The following is a 21,098-nucleotide window of genomic DNA, read 5'->3' on the forward strand; positions in this document are numbered from 1 at the left end:
TAGCTGTGTACTATTTGAAAAGTGTAATCTTCACCAGAACCGGTGATTAAAATACCCTGGCTCTCTATTCAGTTTCATGGACAGAAAAAAATAAAGATGTAATGAAAAATCAGATGGACTGAGCTAAGAGAGGCAGGCAGAGGGCAGTTATTGGGCAAGTAAGGAAAAAAAAATGTTCTTGCAAATGTACAAAGCATAACGCCTCCCTCCGCCTCAGATGCCAAGAATGACATCCTTGATGAATATTGTGAAAAGAAATTCTCTGTTTGTCTTGTAAGACCATCATGAAATGGAACTTCTTCCATGAAAGTAATGTGTACTATTTCATATACAGCTAACAAGAAAAGTCAGCAATGAAGTAGAGAGGGATACCACTCTAAAGCACTAGTGGAACCTACACTGGTGGTGTTTCTGTTGTAAGAGAAGTACTGCTTTATTACAATCCTCTACTTCCTCTGTTTCTATGAAGTTGGAATTTGACAAATATGCTCCCTAATTTTTCAGTCCTTTAGGCAGCAGTAAACACATACTGAGCCTTAATCAAATACAATACTATTGTTCTCTGGGATAGAGACAATACCACCAATAACTCTTTCATTATGTATGTTTTGCATGTGGAGACATCAGACTCTTATCAAGCCAAACTGCATCGGAGAAGCTATTTCTAATTTTGAATAAAGAAACTGATACTTATTTTGTTTCGACTGATGATCACTTTGTTTTGAAAAGCTCCTTAGACAGGCAAATTATTAAAAAGAATTGGATGGAATATCCACAGCTTATAGAGGTTAGAATTCAATAATCAGACTTTCAGCTGAAATAAATCTTTCTTGCTCCATTTAAAATAGTAGAAATGTTCTGATTTTTACCAGTTCACTCTTTCCCATCCCTTGCATTACATACACATTATAATTTGAAAGTCTTAAATACAGTAAATCAAACAGGCAAATACAGGAATAAACACACAGTGAGACATTAAATCTTTCTTAAAGGCACCTTTGTTCTGTGAGTTCTATAACTAAGAAATCTATAATCACTGTAATCATTTCTTTAGTGCTAAGCATGCAGATCCTTCCATTTTCTCTGGGGCAAATTCGGAACAAATCTTCCCTGCAAGAGCAGATTTCTTCCACCTCCAACAGTTTATTGCAAAGTCTGACGTTCCCGATAATTACTGCAATTATACAAAAAGAATTTGCACTTGTATGGTATTGTGCAATCTAAAAGAAATCAAAGGGACACCACATATAATATACAAAGATCAAACTCGTACTTCCAGTCATTTCTGGAAGAAAATATAAAAGCATTTCTCTACAAGAAGCTATATACTTCAGTATTTAGAATGTGAAGCAAGAAATTATTCAACTTTTCAAATCTCAAGGGAATGTGAAGTGGGAATAACATTAATTGCTTAAGCAAGGATTAACCCATTAGATTCATAAATCAGTTTTTCTTATTTAAAGCACTTTTTTTTCCAATGAAACAAAACTCAGAATGGTTCAAAAGGTAAAGATTGATACATGCAATGTCCCGAGCTTTGCCCCAGTGCCTTCTAGGCAGCTGTTGTACAGCATGTTGAAAGACAACACCCAAAGGTGGGAGGACAGAGACACAAGGTACTCAGTTGTAAAATGAATGCATTCTAATTATACTAAAAGATCCTATACCTTCAAATGGATGAATGTTGTTTATTGAATCACTCCTCATTGAAGAAACTGCCTTCCAATTATATTTTTTCTGTAAAGAGATTAATCTTCAATCTTTTCCAATTTTCATTGAAAACACTGGCTTTAAAATTCCTTTCTTTTCCACAAGAACAGACAATTGAAGGAAATTACATGAAAAGTAATTTGAAAGTAAGGAAACAGTCCATTCCTTCCTCATTGCTCTGTTAAAAATGGAGAAGGGCAGCCAAAAGGAGAATTGGCATTTTTTAGAGCTGTGTTTAAACATGATACTCTCCATATTACTGCATTAAGAGGACCAGTCTCAGTTGGCTCATATTGTCAGAATTACATGGGAGTCAGAGGAGGTAGTGCTGATTGACACCAACTTTAGGATTGACTGAAATACTATAATGTTGGGCAGTTTGGTTTGTTTGGTTTTGTTCTTTTGTTTTCTGTTGTTTTTTTTAAATCAGTCTAGATGCTTCACTATGCATCAGGATGATATTTTAGAATCTCAGCGCTGAACAGTCACAGTTTCATGGCTCTCAGCATCTGTTATTGTGTACAGGCCACTGGTTGATATATATTAACAAAAATGGCAAGGGATGGAAAAAGGCAGAATTCACTTTTTTTCTGTATCAGTTTTTATACAGTACTGTATGCCATAGAGAAATAAAGTAACATAAAGACCAAGTCACTCATAAAGGTGGAGGGGTTTGTGTAGAAGCAACATTCATAGGTATAAGAAAAACAAATAAAATCTTCTCTTATACCCAGCACACATTCTAAGACAACTGAATAGATTTTCTGTGACCACTGTGTCATCATTTCATCCTCTTTTTGTAGAACTGGCTAAGAAACAACATGAAAATGGATACTCCCACAGTGCCACTGTCACAGAAGATGCACCCATATGATCTGCATACAGAAAACACTTTTCCCATAGCTCTCATGCATCCTGACAACCTGGACATATGTTACTTCTAGAAGCCTCTGTATTCATAAAATGGACGTGGGACAATGTGATGCTGGAGATATAAAGCATACTGTGGGATACGGTATACTGGTTTACCTCCTGCAGTTTTTCTGGGCAGAAGAATATCAGAGGTCCAGAGGAGAATCAGCATGATCTGAAGAACAGTTTAGAAGATGGACAAGGACATAATCTATCAGTATAGCCCTCTAAGTATATATCCTGAAATTTTAATGGTGTGTGGTTGTATCTTTTTGTATCTGAATTTTTAAGTCATTTAATCATCATCCTAAAGTGGCTTAGATTTTCATAAATACAGACATTCTTAGATTGATATGGTTTTAAAGGTTGATTTAAAACATTCTTTTCTATCAATGAAAGCACAAAACTGGGATATTTTAATCAAACAAGGAAGGTGTTATTTTCCTTAGAATCTCTAATGACAAATCTAGAAGAAAAAAAACTCCAGAGAATGGAAACTCGTATTATAGTCATGCTGAACATAATTGAACTCTAACAGTATAGAAGACAATTTGGTATACTAATCCTGGTAAAATATAATGTTAATCAGCCGCTGTGAAAAATCCAGTTCTGCAAGTACAATAAAAACTAAGTAGCAATCAGTTTCCCATGCAAAGCATCCTTCCTGGCAGATACAACTCAGGAAATATTTTAAATATGCAGACTGCTCACAAGTATTCTGATCTAGTTGGAGAGAAATTCATTACACCATACATTATACATACAGACATTCTGTAATGTGGATGGTTCACTTTAAGGTATGCCATTTATTCCAATGCATATAGCTGATTAGCAGGGAAAAGACAAAATATTTTTGACAAATGTTAGTAATTTTCTGATTGTTGAATTTACTTACAGTGATGGTGAGTTTACTGAGTTGCTGCTGGATTTTTTCTACAAAGGATACCTTGATATGCTTCATTCATGTGGAACATCTGAAATAAATAACAAGGAACGGATGGAATTTTTGAGAGAAAAAGAAAATAATGAAACGCCCACCATAAAAACTAATTCTCTATAAATAATCTGAATCAGGAAAACCTTTACCCCTGAGACAATCCAAGACTGCCTTTTTAGTAGCTCTTTCCCTTGTGACAAGAGCAAACTTTCCCATGCCACAAATCATTCCCGTCTATCATTTTGATATAATCTGAAGGAAAGACATTCTACCATCATAATGTGCTTCATTTTTTTCAGGCTCAGATAGGGACATCTTTGCATATTTTGTTGGTAGGACTTACTGAGCTTAGAATCAGTAATTACGACCTTTCTGCCTGTTTTTCGTACTTTAGACCAGCAATTTCATTTTTGTAGTACAGTCCTTGCTTAATTGTCTTCTCAAGCTTAATCCATTTCTGCTGATGTTCTTCTTTTGGATCAGCTTTTCCGGTTACCATTGTGTTGCATAATTTATATGACATCACGTGCATTGTAGAAGAAAGATGTTGGTCTTTGCAAAGATGACACATGAAAAGGTCCCATGGATCAGTATAGTAGTGCTGTTTATTCAGAAATTGAAGATTTTTTTCTGTTTCCTTGATAGAATGTCCTTTCCTTTAATCTTGTGAAGTAGTCTGTCTCGGTCTCTTCTAGAAGCTGATTATAACTAATACCGATATGTGAAGAAAGCTGTTTCCTACATGCTTTAGCAGCCTCTCTTTTTGTATCATACCTATCATTAAGGTCACAGAACAAAAGCAGTTCCAGATCCATCATTAACAGCTCCCAGGATTTCCACTTCTGTTACTTGGTTTCTTATTCCATTGCTGTGGTTGCAACAATAGGAAATTGTTTGACTTGAAAGCCATACTCTTCTATTAATGCATATCAAGCCTGTTGTGATCGTAACTTAGGAAAAGCGAATAGTTTCTCTTCAGTGGGAAATAACTACATTTGCCATTGTTTTTGGGTTATGTACATTGCAAAGAAAATACCTAGCTAATGGGCAGGTTTTTAGATGCTTTTTTCACTCTTTGGTAGCCTGAGGGGAGGCGTATTATTTGCCAGGCCAGGAGATTTGTATGCCTGGTTTGAGTTATTGACTGTGTGGGTTTCCACTTCACAAGGAATTCCGATAATAAAAAGCTCATTGCTAGCCAATGTTATTGGTCATCCACCTTGGGCAGATGCTAGAAGACGTGAAATGATACTGATCCTAGAATGTGGAAAGCATTGTCTCAGAAGAGACTAAATGATTACTTGCATATACATAAGGATGGGAGAGGGACCAGAAAAGGATTTAAAAACCAAGCTTGCAGGCCTTTGCTCAAGGAGATTATTTACAGATATATCACTGCTATATCCTGTGATAATAAAACAAATAGGTAATGACTCAGTCCTGAAATCATTGTAGCAGTGAGGATGACTTGCAGGATCAATGGTAAAGGCACAGCTTTGGCTGTTGAGTAGGAAGAAGACTAAAGGATGCCCCAAACAGTAGGCACATTCCAATTTTACAAAGCATACCACTTTGGGGTTAATTCTGAATTGTTCTTACACTCAGCAGTGCAAAAAGGCAACATTCCACTGGTTTTGTTGTTTTATAAAGGTTATAAAATGTTAGTCCAATGCAGGGCAAAAGGAAATGAAGATTTCATCTGTAATCTGCTTCTTATAACACCAGAGGGCTGTTGCAGATCTCACCAGCACTTCTATTCAGTATTTTTATTAAATTCAAGAAACAAATGTTACAAATTTGAATTGGATCTTACCAGTTTTAGCATTCCATTCACTATAAGATGAAGTTGGACTGAAGTATATTTTGCTAGACATTATTGTAGGGTTCTTGCACATTGCAAGGTAGAAGTGGCTAAAAATAAAAAAGGATTCTCTTTGAACTATCACAAAAGAATCACAATGGGCTGCTTTTCTATGTGCTTTCCTAGAAATTACTCTGAAGTATTTCTAGTTGCAAGCTATGTATTTCTATCAACTGGGAAAGAATGACTTCTTATAATACACTTTCAACAAATAGTGAAATGAAGAATGCTACCTAAATTATGTAAAACTGATAATACCAAGAGACTGTCACAAACTTATGAAAACATGAACGACTGCACTTGGCAGCAGCTGTTGTGATACTTCATCCTTTGTCAATAAAAGAAAGCAATTTTACAATAGCACGTTTTGATATGCTATAGAATTTATTGAACTACTTCATCTCAGTGAGGCAAACCATGAAGATATTGATCAGTTGTTTCAGTAAAAAGGAAAGCATAAATAAGAATTTACAGGTTTGATCCATAATAAAGAGTTGAGAATGTCATTTGCTTCATTTTTCCTTTGAGCCATGTTTGAAAAAAATAATTAAATCCTTTAAAAACTTTAGATTTCAATTTAAACTTATAATTTTACCTTTAGGGATTAATCAGATGACTAATGAAGTAGATAGAAGACTTTTAAAGATTTCAGTGGGTATTGAATTAAAGCTCATATTACTGCTTACATTAGATTTATCAACTTGCTGTGGAATATACTATAAAAAGAGTATAGCTGTGGGACTTTTTCCAGTACTGTCCAAACCAAGTGAATAATTACCCTAACCTTTCCCATTCCTGAGCAGCACCTCTATTTGGAGAAATAATAATGAGTTTTAAATGAGAGGAATGCAGCAAAAACTTTTGCATGAGTCTTTTCCTGCAACTATTTTAACTGCACTTTTCGTGCTAGTTATAAACCATACTTGAAGTGCTCTTTATATGTTTTGACATTCTGTCTCAAAATTCAAATCGAGAGTTTAATGGACTCTGATAAGTTTTGGATCAAGTTTGGAACTATTTCCACACAAATATTTGGTTTTTTTTTAATTTCAGCTTTCCTACTACTGCACCAGTAACAATTATAGTTATCAATAAACATGAGGTACTCAATGCTGGCAGTTAAAGTTATTTTAGTCACATACTACCTAACCGTGCTCAGAGTCTGTACAGTTAAAATGTGTTTTTCCTTTGGCAGCCTTTTCTTATGGTTCAGCATCATTTCTCTCCAAGTGTCTTATCAGCATCCAGAAGTTTGTCTCATAAAGCAAACAGCAAAACTTTAATTATCTTCTTTTCATTGTAAGTCAAGGGTCTAAATTTTGACCAAGAAATTGCCTTAGTCTCAAATGTTGGCAAATTTTTACCATATGATCTCAGGAAAACCTTGATGGGAAGCCATCTGTAGGCCACCTGAGAGTTCTGGGGGTTTTATTTAATAGAGGGAAAGACAGCCCTACCCTGGCTAGAGATTATTGGCTCATTAAGCAGCTCCACTCTTCTGATGTTGTCTCTGAAGATAACAGTCTTCACTTTTTCAGCATAGTTTATACCATGCCTCTTGACTGATTTTGGAGCTTGTTCATTGTTACAATCTTATTTTACTCCATATAAATAGACAGATCACAGGGCCAGACCAAAAGTCACCATGTCACTCAGCTGTATCCTAAGCTTCACAGATCAACTAATAGGAAATGTAATTTTTTTATCTAATACTCCCATCTGTCATATTAGAATACTTTATTTCAGTTGTATGAAGAGGCTGAGTCTACTGCATAGCACTAGATGGCAGTAACATATTACACTTCCCAGTGAAATCATCAAATGTGTCATTAGTTATCTGGGTTGGGAAACGTAAACTGAGTGCAAAATAGAACCACATTTCTTTTCTGAGTTTGTTTTGGTCTACAGTCTGAAGTTGATCCAAGCTGACCACAAAAACCATTTCTCATGCTGCATACAGCATACTTCCCTGCAAGGGCAAGCTAATTAAGCTCTTTATGTGTCTGCCAAGAAAACCGTAGATATTGTTAGTTCAGACACCAGAAAAATCGGCTTTATGCATATCACATTTAGCCAAATCTGCGGTCATGCAGTTGCACTGAATTTTAGATAAATGTGATTAATGTCAATGGCATAGTGTACAAAGATGTAGTTTCAGTTAGTCTTGAATGGAGATTTTTCATCAGGTGTAAATTGATGTAACTGTAAAAGAATCTCTGTTCTTATTGGCTAAAACTGATGTAAAACAGTCTGTGAACTTTTAAACACAAGTTTTTGCTGCAGAAGCTTCTGTTAGTAATGTGCTGATATTGAGGTGATAAATGTGTTCACCTGAAAGATGCAGAGCTATGATTTAAGGAATAACCAACCCCTCTTATCATAGATAGATTTTTATCTCTTGCTTTCACCAAAACACCTCTTGATTGTAGACCAAGCAGACTTCTTTGCTGAGGCAAGTTTTTGACTATTAAAGGTTTGTGTGGGTGAATTTGGATGAACTGTCCTGAGTGAAGGTTCACCCAAAGGAAGGTTGTAGAGTTGACCATACACTGTTTATTTCACCATAAAGTCAAAGTGTCTTGGAGGGTTTTGTAGTGACTGGCCCAGAAAACATGAGTTTCACTTCTCATTCTGCTGTTGACTGAGCAGATCACTTTAACTTGTGTTCTGTTGTTAAAATGTAAATAATCATATTTAACTGTTTATGAAAGCATGTCAAGATAAACTAATGAAAGCAGGTTTTACTTGCAATTACTACTGGCTATTAACTCATATCCTTTCATTTCATTTCAGCCATAATGAGAATTCTACCCTGTTCTTTGCAATTTATTACTCCATGCTTCTTCAGGCAGAACTGATTTTTTATGAACAGAACCAGTAATTCACTTTAATTTTACACTACTTCCTTTTCTCCCTCATGACTTTTCACGAATAGGATCCTTACAGTATAAATCTCTTTAGAGACAGATCCTTATGCATTTTTACCATGAACTATGGTGGTGATATATAATGTTATTTTTATATATATATTTGAGAGAGTGAGAGAGAATAATCTAGATCTTTCCAGATCCTGTTCTCCTCAAATTAAAATGTTAGTGTCAGAATCCATCTCTTGAGCCAACATTTATTCATGCATGAGAAAAGGCTTCAGTCTGAGATATTGGTAATATTATACCTTGGTAAGTCTCAGTGAGAAACTGCAAACTGAAGAAATTTACATGAACAATATTTTGGACAATGTTTAAAATTCTTCATGGTCTACTTTTAAGATGCTATGGTTTTATTTTATAATGTCTAAGTAAAATATCTGTACTCTGATCTTCCTGCTCAGGTTGGCTGGTATTTTCCACGATGAGAAATTTTGTGATGTTGAGATTACTTACTATGAAATGTATTTATTACTCTTTAAGAGTTCAAGGATCAAAATTTGTTTCAAAGTATTCATTCCAGCTCCTCTTGAAAACACCCTTACCGTGATGGTGCAGTTTCAAACAGCCTATGTAATGAAGCAAAGTAATATTTTTCCTAACGTGCTAAGGTTTTGGTTTGGTTTGGAGTGATCACTAAAAGAGAGGTTATTTCAGGCCAGCACCTCAGTTTAAAAACAGTTTTGCTGAAATAAGAGTTTGAAAGACTTGGAGAGTAACAACAGGGCATTTTTCTATGCCAACTCATGACAATATGCAATAGAGCAGCCTTTGCCTAAAGCAGACGTTGCTCTGCATTGCAGTTTTTTATGACAGCTTTCTATTTGTTACTTAGAAAAAGAACTTGGTGATTTGATCTGTAAGTTCAAGGCTCAGAGGGACTTTGTGTTGGGCTTTAAAGATTTAGGTGTTTTGTTAAACAGCTAGCTAAATAAATAACATCAAAATGATTGTAAATGTATTCTTATTTGGTGGCAAAAGCTATGATTTGGAATCCTTATTATTTCTCCTTCCAATCTGCAAATTGCCTTTTATAGATCTAATTAAACTTATTGCATGCCCTTTCACACCAAATATTGATCAGATAAAGCTTAGTTTCATGAAATTTCTATGTTCAAAGAACATAGTAAAATATTCTCTGCCCCTGGTAAGACAAAACCTACTAATTCTATTCTAAGAGTACAAAATAGCACAGTGGTGTTTTTTGCTCTGCTTAGTTCCTTACCAACTGTGATCAGCATGAGTGATCTGCTGATGTTTCTAAAATGTCTATCCTGTCTACAGAGTTGTAAGATATGGCTGGCTGCAATTAGTATTTGTCAGTTCCCAGGAGGTAGGAAACAATATTTTAATTGGTTTCCCTGGCTGTGATGAAGATACTATGAATGTATATACATACTGTGAGGCTGGAGAGATAGTATCTGGACTTCTGATAGAGTGCTGTTACATTTACTGGTGGAGATTAAAGTCAAATGAATTGTATTTACAAGCCACTGGGGGAAAAAGGCACAGCCCAGTTTTAGTTCACAGTTCCTGTTGATTTCAAACAGAAAAAGCAGCTAAACAGCCCAAATATAGGGCTACATTTACTTTTTGTCCCATGTTTTCTTTCATTACTAGCTCTTTTTAAAATATCTTGCATAAGTAGATTTATTACTATGAATAACATCCTCAAAAAGGAATAAATGTTTCTTCCCATTTTTTTGTACATCCCAATTTGATGTACATCAGTAATGTGTTCCAATGGGGAACTGCAGTGTCCTTTGAAAGCATCAGTCTTCTGCACAGTAATTACACCCATGTGAAAGATGGTGTAAAGACAATCACACACATATTAAGTCACTACTGGGACATAGTAAACTAGTAATAGAATAGAGTAAATAATACCATTCAGCCCTGCTGGATCTAAAGGCTCGATCTCTAACCCTAAATGGCATTTGCAAAAATTTGTAAGCTTTTAATCTAGCTAGTGCTATCCTTTTAAAGATTTGTCTCTGAAAGTCTGGACATGTTAAAAGATTTCTGTCATTAAATGTCCACAACCTAAGCAGGTTTGCGCCTTAATTTTAATAAACCGGTTGAATTATTTTTTAAAAAATCTTAGATCACAATGAAGCATATGCAGATTGAATGAACATTACAATCTGCCTTTGTAAATGAAAGCAGTAGTAGTCACTTGCAGATACAGTGTTGGGGATTTTGCATTTTCTTAATTTATTTTAGAATGGTCCTCTTTGAAACCACCTAATGTTCAGCTCTACCATACATAATAAGATTGCAAACCAGAGTGCTTAGTAGGGAAAAAAAATATTTTAGGATGTTGCCTTTTGCAGCACTGCAGGGAGAAGTCATACTATCTAACGGCTCATTTCTCATCCAGGGTGGTTTCTTGCAGAAGGGACAAAATATCTGCAGAAATTTTCAAGGTGGTTTCCTGACACTGCGCATAATTTGTATGAGGTTTCACAGCCATAATTTTACAAATCAAGAAGCAAACACTTGCTGAATTCAAAGAAAAATAGCCCTAGTCTTCTCATGGATGCCACAGTCTATTTTTTCTATTTTCCAGGAACTCTGCTTTATACAACCACCACCACAAGGTGTCACAAAAAAAATCTGGTAACTCCTCGCAGACGCTGTTTTAAATAAGTGATAAAATCACAGAATGTTTAAAAATACAGTTTGATCAGTATGAGAGAATAATTTACAGCCCTAATAGGTTCATTGGAAACATATATGCATAGGAGAATTTATTTGTAGATTCTTCCCTTTTTCACTATCAGTTATTCACTTCAACACGGCAAGATGACACTTTTTTTGTCATCTCTTCTGTGCATATTGGAAAGTGATTTGGAAAATATGACAAGTTTCTAAGCACTGTTAATTTTGCTCTGTGGGATTGTCTTAGAAGAGTGCCTAATGCTTAGGCACGGTAAGGATTTAGTAAAAATAAGCACTGAAACAGAAAACAAGTAGGTGAAATATTCAAAAACCTTTCTTGGGTTATCAGCATACCAGAGAGACTGTTGGAAGACTCCTCTAGGTGACTGCTGTGTCACTTTTGAAAAAAGGAAGGATATGGGACTGGGAAGACATCAGAATTTATGGCTGAGTGGAGATACCAAGAGATTAAGTCATAGACAAACAGGTATAGCTCCAGATTTTGGGTCCAGATATGTCCTAACAAGGACAGACTGATCATACATAACACTACTCGAAAAAAGAAATCAGTCAAATCTTTCATTTGTTTAAAGAAATACTTATTTAGTGAATTTGACGAGGAGCAGAAGGAATATTTCATGTTGATCTAGGCAGTTTTGACTAATAATCCAAAAGATATTACCAGCTAGAAGTTTAAAAGACTAAATGGCATTTCATCCATTGTGGTTTTATTAGTAGTTAATGAAAGCATGAAATTGAGTGCTCCCTTGTTCACATGGTGACCAGGAAAAATTCAGAAGATAAAAGAAATAATTTCTTTTGTCACACTGGAAGTGAACAGGAACTGAAAACAGACTGAGTAGGTGGAAAGCAAAGCAAAACTCCCACTGTCTTAGTATAGGACTTAGCCCTGTGTTTACAGCAGGCAGTTGAAGATTGTAATTAATATATCTAAGAACAAGGTTGACAGCTCATCATTTTGCCACGTTTCATGATTTGAGGGAGACTTAAAACTTCCAGTTGCCAAATTTTAGTATTTACTTGGTTGTCAAGCATATTTGCAGTCTTCAGAGTTAAGCTAGAAAAAAAATTTTCTAACATGCCTACTACCACATGACAGAAATACGTGTTCTGAACATTCACATATGTATTTGTGTGAGGAGGTTATTAAAGCAGCTTTGAGGGTATTGTGTTGAGGTTTCTGATTTGTTGAGACAGTGGAAGTGCAGGGTAAAATATCTGTATAATATCCACACCAGAATTTACCTCTGTATGCAAATGAGTTGATTCTCACATAGACCTGTGAGGGTCCTTCTGAGGCACTGATACTCCAAACTCAGAATTTGCCTCAGTGTTTTCTACAAGTAATGGACACATCCTACTTTTTTCCCACAGACAAAAAGTATTCAAGCTGTACTTTAACCTCTGAATAGTATGAATTAGCAAAATACTTATGTTTTTTTTTAACCAAATAACTGTTTTTTCATTTTTTCTGGTCTTTTTCCAACCCCACATGAAACATCAGGAAAGTATCAGGAAAAAGGAAACCAAACACTGATGTGACATCTCAGATTAAGAGAGAGAGAGAGAGAGAGATACTATGTCCACTGTGCTTCTATTTTCCAAAAGCCCTGATGTTGTAGTCTGCACAGATCAGTAAGCACTGTATGCCCAGTGGTGCCCTTGTTTGTTACACTGTACCTGCGGCCCTTTCCTAATGCTTTGATACGCCTTCCTGGTTCTACTGTGTTTGGGTGCTCAGTTTCCTGTAGTCTTTCCTCACTATTAAGCTCTATTTACTGCCCTTTTCCAGGTGCTGCTTTGCCCTCATTTACCTCACATGCATGCCTTTCTGTGTGTAGGTATTTTTGTTTTCCTTCCCCTCTGCCACATTTCAGTGTCAGTAATGCTGCACTTGCAACCTCTGCCAGTTGACTCACCAGACTGCATATGCGAGGTCATTCTGTAAGACAATAAAGCTGCCAATGTAGCAACATCATCCACTGGATCAGAACACATTGGTTTTGTTTGTCAGCTTCCTCAAATAATCAGTATCTGCTGTCTTAAGTCCATTAACTAAAGATTTCATTTCCTGTGCAGATGCAGTTAGCTCTTTAGATAACCCTACTGAAGCCAAAGTTAAGATAATAATAATAAATATATTTATTTCTATCCTGTGAGGTCCCTTTCATTTCCCAAACTGTGGCCTTCCAATACAGATGAAACAAAATAGTATTTGAAGTAATATGGCAGTCTGGGTTGCCATACTTTGAGATTGCTGGCTTCAAGATGGGAGTTCAGTCTCTTACTAGGCATTATCATAAACCATTTGGAGAGACTAACATTTTTGTACCTGGAGTGTACTGCCCTGTACATCAGCTCTTCAACACAGGCAGAATCGATCCAGGTCCATGGGGAAAGAGGCAGAATTATTCTAAATGCTCTGCTAAGAGGGAAGTAATGCTATGGAGCTAAGCCGATGTTAAAATTCTTAAACAGTGAGTGCGGGGGTGATTTTCCACTGCTGCTTGTGCCATACAGCTGTGAGAGGAAGAGGGAGTTATTTGTTTCTGCAGATTTAATACTTTTTCTCTGTTTTGTCCAGAGTATTAACTGCTTTTCAGCAGTGGAAAAGGCTGTTAGTAGTTGAAAAATGTTAAATTTGTTTCACAAAACAAAGGTAAAAATACTATTTTCCTTATTTCTTATTGACAATGGGAGCATTGTCCCAGTTTTCCCCCTAAACCTGAAGATTTAGTTTCCTCATTGCTATCCCTTTCTTTGTATCTTTCTCTAACTCCATTTTTTTTTTAGTAATTAAAAATTGAAAAGTGGGAGCAAAATGAGGTGGGAAAAGCTTAATTTTTTGGTATTTGCATTTGAAACTAATCCAATAAATATTCTTTACAGTATGTTTTAAAACCAAGTGAAAAATTTGAACTTATTTCACTGCTTATTTATGTACTTTACAACATTACAGTCTCCTTTAGTACTTGAAAAAAAATGTTGTTTGTGGGACACGTGGGTGACATAGACAAAAATACAACCTTGCTTGATAAACAGCAACTGACAGAGAGAAATTCAAAGTGAAAGACTCAGTATTTGTCTTTCTAACCCATCTAAAAGCATGTGACATCAGAATAGCCTTCTACAGTATTTGCAATTTCCTCTAATATCCCCAGTGAACCAGATGAGCTTTGTGGATGCTTGCTTCACTACCAAAAATAGACTGTGCTATCCTAGCTTGCTGATGTTTCATTCATTTGATCTCTGCTGTGGAAACTACTGAAGGCATATTACTGGTACTGCCATTCTGAAGTGTTAAAAAAGGAACCTTTTTTGTTTTCCTCCTCATTTGCTACTGTAGGTGGTGAATTGATTCTTACCCTCAAACAAAACAGCGTTTGAATTGGAGCCTCTGTGCAAGGGAAGGGTGAAGCAATGCAGATATTTTTTTCCTCTCTCAAAATATTAGGAGAAAACAGGAAACTGCAAAAGTTGAAAGTTGAAGCCATCTTATCTAGGGAAGAATGTTCTAAGAGCTTGGCATTCCCATTAGTGCCACAGTGTTAATATACTACAGGTTTCCATTTTTAAAAGTCAGAAGACAGTATTTACTGGGACTCTAGCAAATACTTTTGTTCTTTGATTAGTTGGCAAAGCAAGCCAAACTGTTGCAATATCAAAATATATGTCTCTGTTTAACAAAAAAATAGGACAAATGTACTTGAAAAATTTGCCCTGCTTTTTTATGGGAATTTGATGAAATGTTTTATTATAAAATATAGTACATATATTTTATCACATCATTTTAAACACATATTTGTTTTCGGAATGCTTCAGAATGCTCAGCTTAATGCTGAGCAATATAATCTTATATTCAGTACTGTCTTCTCAGTCCAGTTTGTATTTTGCCCCTCATTTTTCTTAGTTTCACAGTTATCAGTTCCAAAAGGCTTAATTCTTATTCCAACATAAATCCAGATACATAGATTCACATATATATTTTGGGAATGAAAATGCATCCAAGATTTTTATAATACAGTGAAATGCACAATCGCTGATAGGCATAAAAATAGTAAGTGGGCAGAAGAAGATCCTTGAGGGTGATGTTTGTGCTTTACCCTCCAGAGCAGGAAGCATGGCTAAGTTGGTAGTTCACTGGGCTAAGATGTCAGAAGGTCAAACCACACATTAGGATTTGGGCTCATCCCAAATGTTGACACAATATTGAAGGGAGAAGGGAAAGGGAAAGGCATGTGACAGTAAAGGACATTCACCAGTAAACATAGATTGGAAATATTCATCATTGGACCAGGCAGAGGAAAATCCACCGTAGAATCAATGCAAAGATTTCTTAATCTTCAGCTGCTAAATATTGAATTAGGCTGGTAATGAGACCAGGTCTGGCAAAGAAGACTACTTACAAATGCTAAATATCCTTTAATATTAATTAAATATGATTGAATCTATATTTCCATCTGACAAAAAGAGAGTCACACCATGTATAAGACTAAAATTTTGTGAGTGCTATTTGGCTCAGCATGCTGTCTTTAAAAATACTGTGCCATGATGGTTAAGGTAAAACTAGAGGATCATTGCGGAATGCTTAGATATTCCAAATCTGCATTTCATCTTCCCTTTTTCTTACATCTCAACCTTGCCTGGTTGAACCTTTCCCAGCTTTAACCTCTCAAATACAATCTACAGCTGCTGGATGCAACAGGAAATGAACAGCAACAACTGGCACCAATAACTTTTATCTGAGTGTACAGCACGACCTCAGTTTGTCTGCTATTGCTGTCCTTTTCCAAAAGGAGTCATCATGTTTTCACTCAGTAGTGTATTTATGATGATATTAAGCTCCACTAGCAAAGATTAGAAAGTCTGCTTTCATTTAATTTAGTTCAAATTTTCCAGTTTTCTCAACAAACTCCTAGCAATAAGTTTAGTTAAAATAATAAACTAAAGCAATAATGCAAGCCTACAGCATGCACCTTGTCAAAAATGTGTATGTACATGTTTCTAATATAGATCTTGAATATAGGATTTTCATATACTTGTGCATCTCATTGTGTACCATAGGAATTTAGCTCATTCCAGTTGGTCTGTTAAATAACAGCATTTGGAAAGAAAATAATACTGCCTTCTCAGAAAGATTCACACTGTAATTTCCTGGATTTATTATTATTAAAAAACATATAATAATTCAGCTTGGAAGGGACATATGGGATCATCCCATCATCTGGTCCAACCTGCAGACCAATGCCGCATCAAATTTGATGGCTCTAATTTCAAGGTCAGATAAATTGCCTAGGGCCTTGTCCAAATGAACTTTGAATATCTCCAAAAATGGAGATCTGACAGTCAGAGCAACTTGTTTCATTGCTGATTATCACCACTGTGAAAAAACCTTCCCCTATATTGTCACAAAATATTCCGATATCTACCGATCATAAAAATGAAGAACAAAATATTAGTTCTCTACTCAAGTCATATTTTCACAATAAACATACTAGCAAAGATATTAAGCATACAGAATTACTAGTCTGAAAGAGAAAATGGGCTAAACATACTTGTGAAACATATTTTATGAAAGGGAATTATTTATGTGATGTTTGTAATTGCATTTGGTGATCTGGCAGGTATTTCTAGGCCTGTCTTTGCTGAAAGACCTTAAAGGCCCCTCAGATTACTTGTTTATTCTTATTCTCTAACTTGTTCCAAATGTATTTTAAAGTCCTTTTTCTAAATTACTGACAACCTGCCTGTCATTCTAGTGAATTAATCATTATTCAGTGATGATGCTCCTCAACTCCATGGTTCCTAGGACCATGCCTTACATGTTATCGAGGGTCCATTTATTCCCATGTTACAAGAAAAAAAAATCAGTGGAAGACAATGTACCCTTTCACATACCCACCTCACACTCTGAGACAATAGACCCTTTTAGTGTCAAAGTAATTTCCTGGTGAAGAAATGTTCTTACTGTTTGTTTTTATTTGAATAGGTGAACAGCATCATACAAGACTTTCACAGGGTAAATGGGTTGGCCAGGCCATTTTGGCTTCTTGTGGGATCATGCTCTCCACTCAAATGTACAAATCAATTATATGACTTCCATGCTGAGAAAATACATTAACTTTAAAAATACACAGCAGCAGCCTGGTCTTAATAAAAATGCTTAAAACCCCATTCTTAAACCATAACTCCAGGTCGCAGCTGAACATGAAACATTCATTTAGAGGCAATTACACACAATTTCTAGAATGCTTTGGAAGGTATGTATATGCTAGGAATAATAAAAGCCAAACCCCCCACAACTCTAGGTGAAATAGAGAGACTTAAACCCTTTCAAGATATGCTTAGGTAGAAAGTCAGTGAGCCTTGTAACTTAACAGCAGGCATCTACTGAAAGTATGTACAGAGCACAGGTAACCCTTGGCCTTATATATAGAAGAACCGCTACGATCCAAAATGTGTCATTTTAGGAACAACACAACCTATCAAAATGATTCATCCTCAGGAGTTTCTTCTGTAGATGAAGAATAATAAGAGAATTAAGCTTGGGGCAAAAACTGACTCTTCCAGTGTCACAAAGCCCATAATAGAACCTCTTCCACCTCCAATTATGAAATAAGCCTTAGAAAAATCTAAAAATCTGCATGAAATCTAGTGACGACAGACAAAGGTAAACTCACTTAATGTTACAGTTACTTGTGCTTAAACTGTAGGAACAGCTTTCTGTTTAACTAGTTGCACAGCTGGGATGCAGGAAATTTACAAGACTAAAATTAATACCTATATTCAAGGCTCTTCAATATAATTGCTTATTCTGGCATGTTCCACTGAAACACTTATTCACACGATGCAATTCTTGTTACTTTGGAAAGGAAGGTTTCCAGCGGAGAATCGTTCCCATTTAAAATGTTCCTGTCTCACAGCAAGACTCCAGGATACTTTTGTGATTCAGGTTCCAGATGAGAATAATTGTTTATGGTCAAGTTCTCAAAGAACAGGGAATACTGAACAGAGAAAGATGACATTCTGTTTATGTTTTCATATCCAATCCTAATTAATATGTTAACTGGCAGCTGCAGAGATGAATTAGTAGGATGCTTAAACACCAGCTTTATTTACCTTGTTGGTCAAGATTCCTCTTAAGTGTGCAGTTATAAGCCAGACTGATATGAAAAAATTTCACGAGAACTCATCTTGCTACAGATATTTGTTCTTGTTATTGCTTCTCAAAAAGCATTTATCTTCCATATAGTCCATCTAGATTTATAACCACTTACCTCCTGTTGTAAGCCTTCCTCTCTGTTTTTATATGGAACTTTTTAGTGTCTTTTGACCTTTAAGAGAAGAGTGAAAAACAGTTTTCTGTCTGCAAGTCTAGTAGTCTCCTCTGATCTTCTAGACTACAGTGGGGCAGTAAATTTGGTTATGGGTTAACCTCCTGTCTAGAGGAAGGCAAATCCGTGCTGTCAGCTAAGTGAAATTTAAATACCATGAGATCCCATTTGAAAATGTTCTTCATACATAGAAAACTAACATAATAGAAAGCAAAAATTTTGTTGGGAAGATATATCGTCTACTTGTGTGCATTAATATCAGAAGCCTATCTCCCTATCTTCCCACATTTTTGTTCCACTAAATTATAAAAACATCCAGTGACCTGCTTGAGAAATGAAGTATCAACCAAATGTTTCCTGAGCAGAAACAACTTGTGTTTCCCTTTACACATCATCTTCTGAGAGGCAGCACTACAGTGATTGCGTTATCTGACATCATTCACTATGTTGACTTTGGGTTACTCAGAATCTTTCCTTTACGTTACCTTCCAACTCAAATAAAATAGTTTAGCAGAGAGATCACATGGAAGGAATGGATGTGAATGACTAGACCACAATGTGGAAGAATGGTTTATATTCACTTTGTTATACCACTACTGCTCATGGAAATGGGATGGGTGACCAGTCATCCTCCCCCCCAAATAACCACTTTATGGGAAGAACAACATGCAAAAATATGTTTTTGTAAGAGCTGGTAATTTTAAAACTGAAGTTCTATATGAGAAGAAATCCAAAGCTCATTATGATTTATGGAAAGTCTAATTATTGTGCTTTGAATCAGATGCCTGTTTATTGCCAGAAACTACAGCATTTTTCTAGTTCTATTTGGCTACTGGAAAACTTAATTAGTCCCCATTAATCTGTAGCATGACACCTACCGATCTATTAAAGGGGGTGCTATATAGAAGATGAGAGGATCAATCATCATCTAACAGAAACGCTTCATTCTTTTTATTCAAACAGCCCTATGTTTGCAAAAGATCACTCTAAAAGAACAAACTACATACTCTGGTTTTAGGCAAGCCGATGGAAACAGAAAGCTAACTTTCACATTCTACATAAACAAACAGCATGGGAAGAGGGGTTCCTTTTTTTTTTTTTAACCCTGTGCACCAGAACTCGTAATGCATAATGACAGCTTTCACAGCAGGTAAATTTCTGTTCAAGCCATCCAGAAAAGTTCACAATGCATGTATAATTTATACGAGATCAATACTTAACCAATCATGAATAAAGCTCTAAAATGCTATATGAATGTCTTTACAACTGGAGACTGAAAAATACCAACACTTTCTTTCTGGTCATAACCTCCCATTTAGACAAGAAGCCACATTACACAAAATTGGAACTGCTTTTTCTTCGCTAGTAATACAAGATAGGTGTAGTAACATGTACTTAAATAAAGTCAAGTGTCACAGCATATTTATGTCACTATGAAAACCCATGGGGACCTAAAATCAAGAGATCAGATGTTGCATTCATCTCACATTACTGGTTAGTTGCCTGTAAACAGATAAAAAGCTTTTTTTTAGCAGTTACTGTTTAAACAAATGTGCTTTAATTTGGAAAGTTGTGTACAGCACAAGAAACTGCCTGTGCAAGGGTTTTAATAACGATACATGAGCAATGGCTATGTATTCTGTACTCTGTGTGGGGTCTGTAGATCAAGATTTCAGCAAGATTGACAATGGAGCCATTCAGCCTCTTGAACGTTCAGTCTTACTGTTTCAGCCTACTGCAGACAAATGTATACTATGTCTTGATGACAACTGTAATGACAAAGATGCAATCATTAATTTATGAATATATAATGCTTTCATTCTTTCTCCTGCATTCATTTCATTAAAGACCAAACAAAATTATGGATTTGTTTGACAAAAAGTATGACAAAAAAAAATTAGCTCATCTGTACATGACTCATGTCTGTGCACATCCTCACCTCACTAGGTACACATTTCTTGTAAACTTTGAAACTCGTATGTTTCAAGGTAGGTTTATAATTACAGGTCAGTTTTGTACTACTGTGGTACAGACATCAGTTTTGTTTGGAAAGAACTGGAAATCACTTAGTTTGCATCATTGTTCCAGTAAGATTCATCCTCAGCTAGTCTCCTTTTAAATTGTTATACCAAGTCTACAATAGCTCGGTTTGCTTTTCTACCTTCTTTTGAATGATCTATCTAGTCTGGCCTTTGTTGTTTTGCTTCAGGACCTAACTCGTATCCACATCCTATCACCTAAAAGCAGCTCTGGTGTTCTTGTGATTGCTTATGACATTTGAATTCCTACATACTTAGCACACTGCTAAAATGTTTTCTGAATTTGCAAGGTAATTTTTTTGAACACAGCCAAAAAAAGAAATTTGAGAATTAGTCTATTCAAATAAAACACCATCATATTCTTGGTATGATGGAGAAAACCCAGTACACAAATAAAAATTCAGCTCCAGTTCCAGTAAGCACGTGTACAAAAATTATGGGAAGTTAAAAGAGAATTATGCTTCAGAACTATTTTCTTTGCATATATGTCCTTCATCTGCTGGAGAAAATGTGACAGCTAAAATTAAAATGGATTGGAACTGTAATACTCAATTCAGTAATGGTCTCCAAGTCAAAGACACTTGAAAAATGCCTAAACTGCTGGCAGCAAACTCTTCAGAACACATGGAATCCTGTCAGAGCACTCTCCAAACTAGCCAGCTGCAACAAGGTCTTTTACCATCACATACCAACCAT

At 35.8% G+C, this 21,098-nt stretch overlaps 1 long non-coding RNA gene across 2 annotated transcripts; it reads right to left on the reverse strand.

Annotated features, from left to right (window-relative positions):
- Positions 1 to 138: 138 nt before the first annotated feature.
- On the reverse strand, positions 139 to 21,085 carry LOC119156528. Of its 2 annotated transcripts, none has more exons than XR_005107178.1 (3): positions 18,307 to 21,085; positions 3,518 to 3,596; positions 139 to 1,174 (listed from the first exon to the last, which is right to left on the reverse strand). It is a non-coding gene; the product is annotated as an uncharacterized LOC119156528 (long non-coding RNA). The 2 variants fall into 2 exon arrangements; XR_005107177.1 differs by having other exon boundaries at positions 139 to 1,220.
- Between the last annotated feature and the right edge of the window lie 13 nt (positions 21,086 to 21,098).

Source organism: Falco rusticolus, chromosome 1 (assembly GCF_015220075.1).
Source record: "Falco rusticolus isolate bFalRus1 chromosome 1, bFalRus1.pri, whole genome shotgun sequence".
NCBI lineage: Eukaryota > Metazoa > Chordata > Aves > Falconiformes > Falconidae > Falco > Falco rusticolus.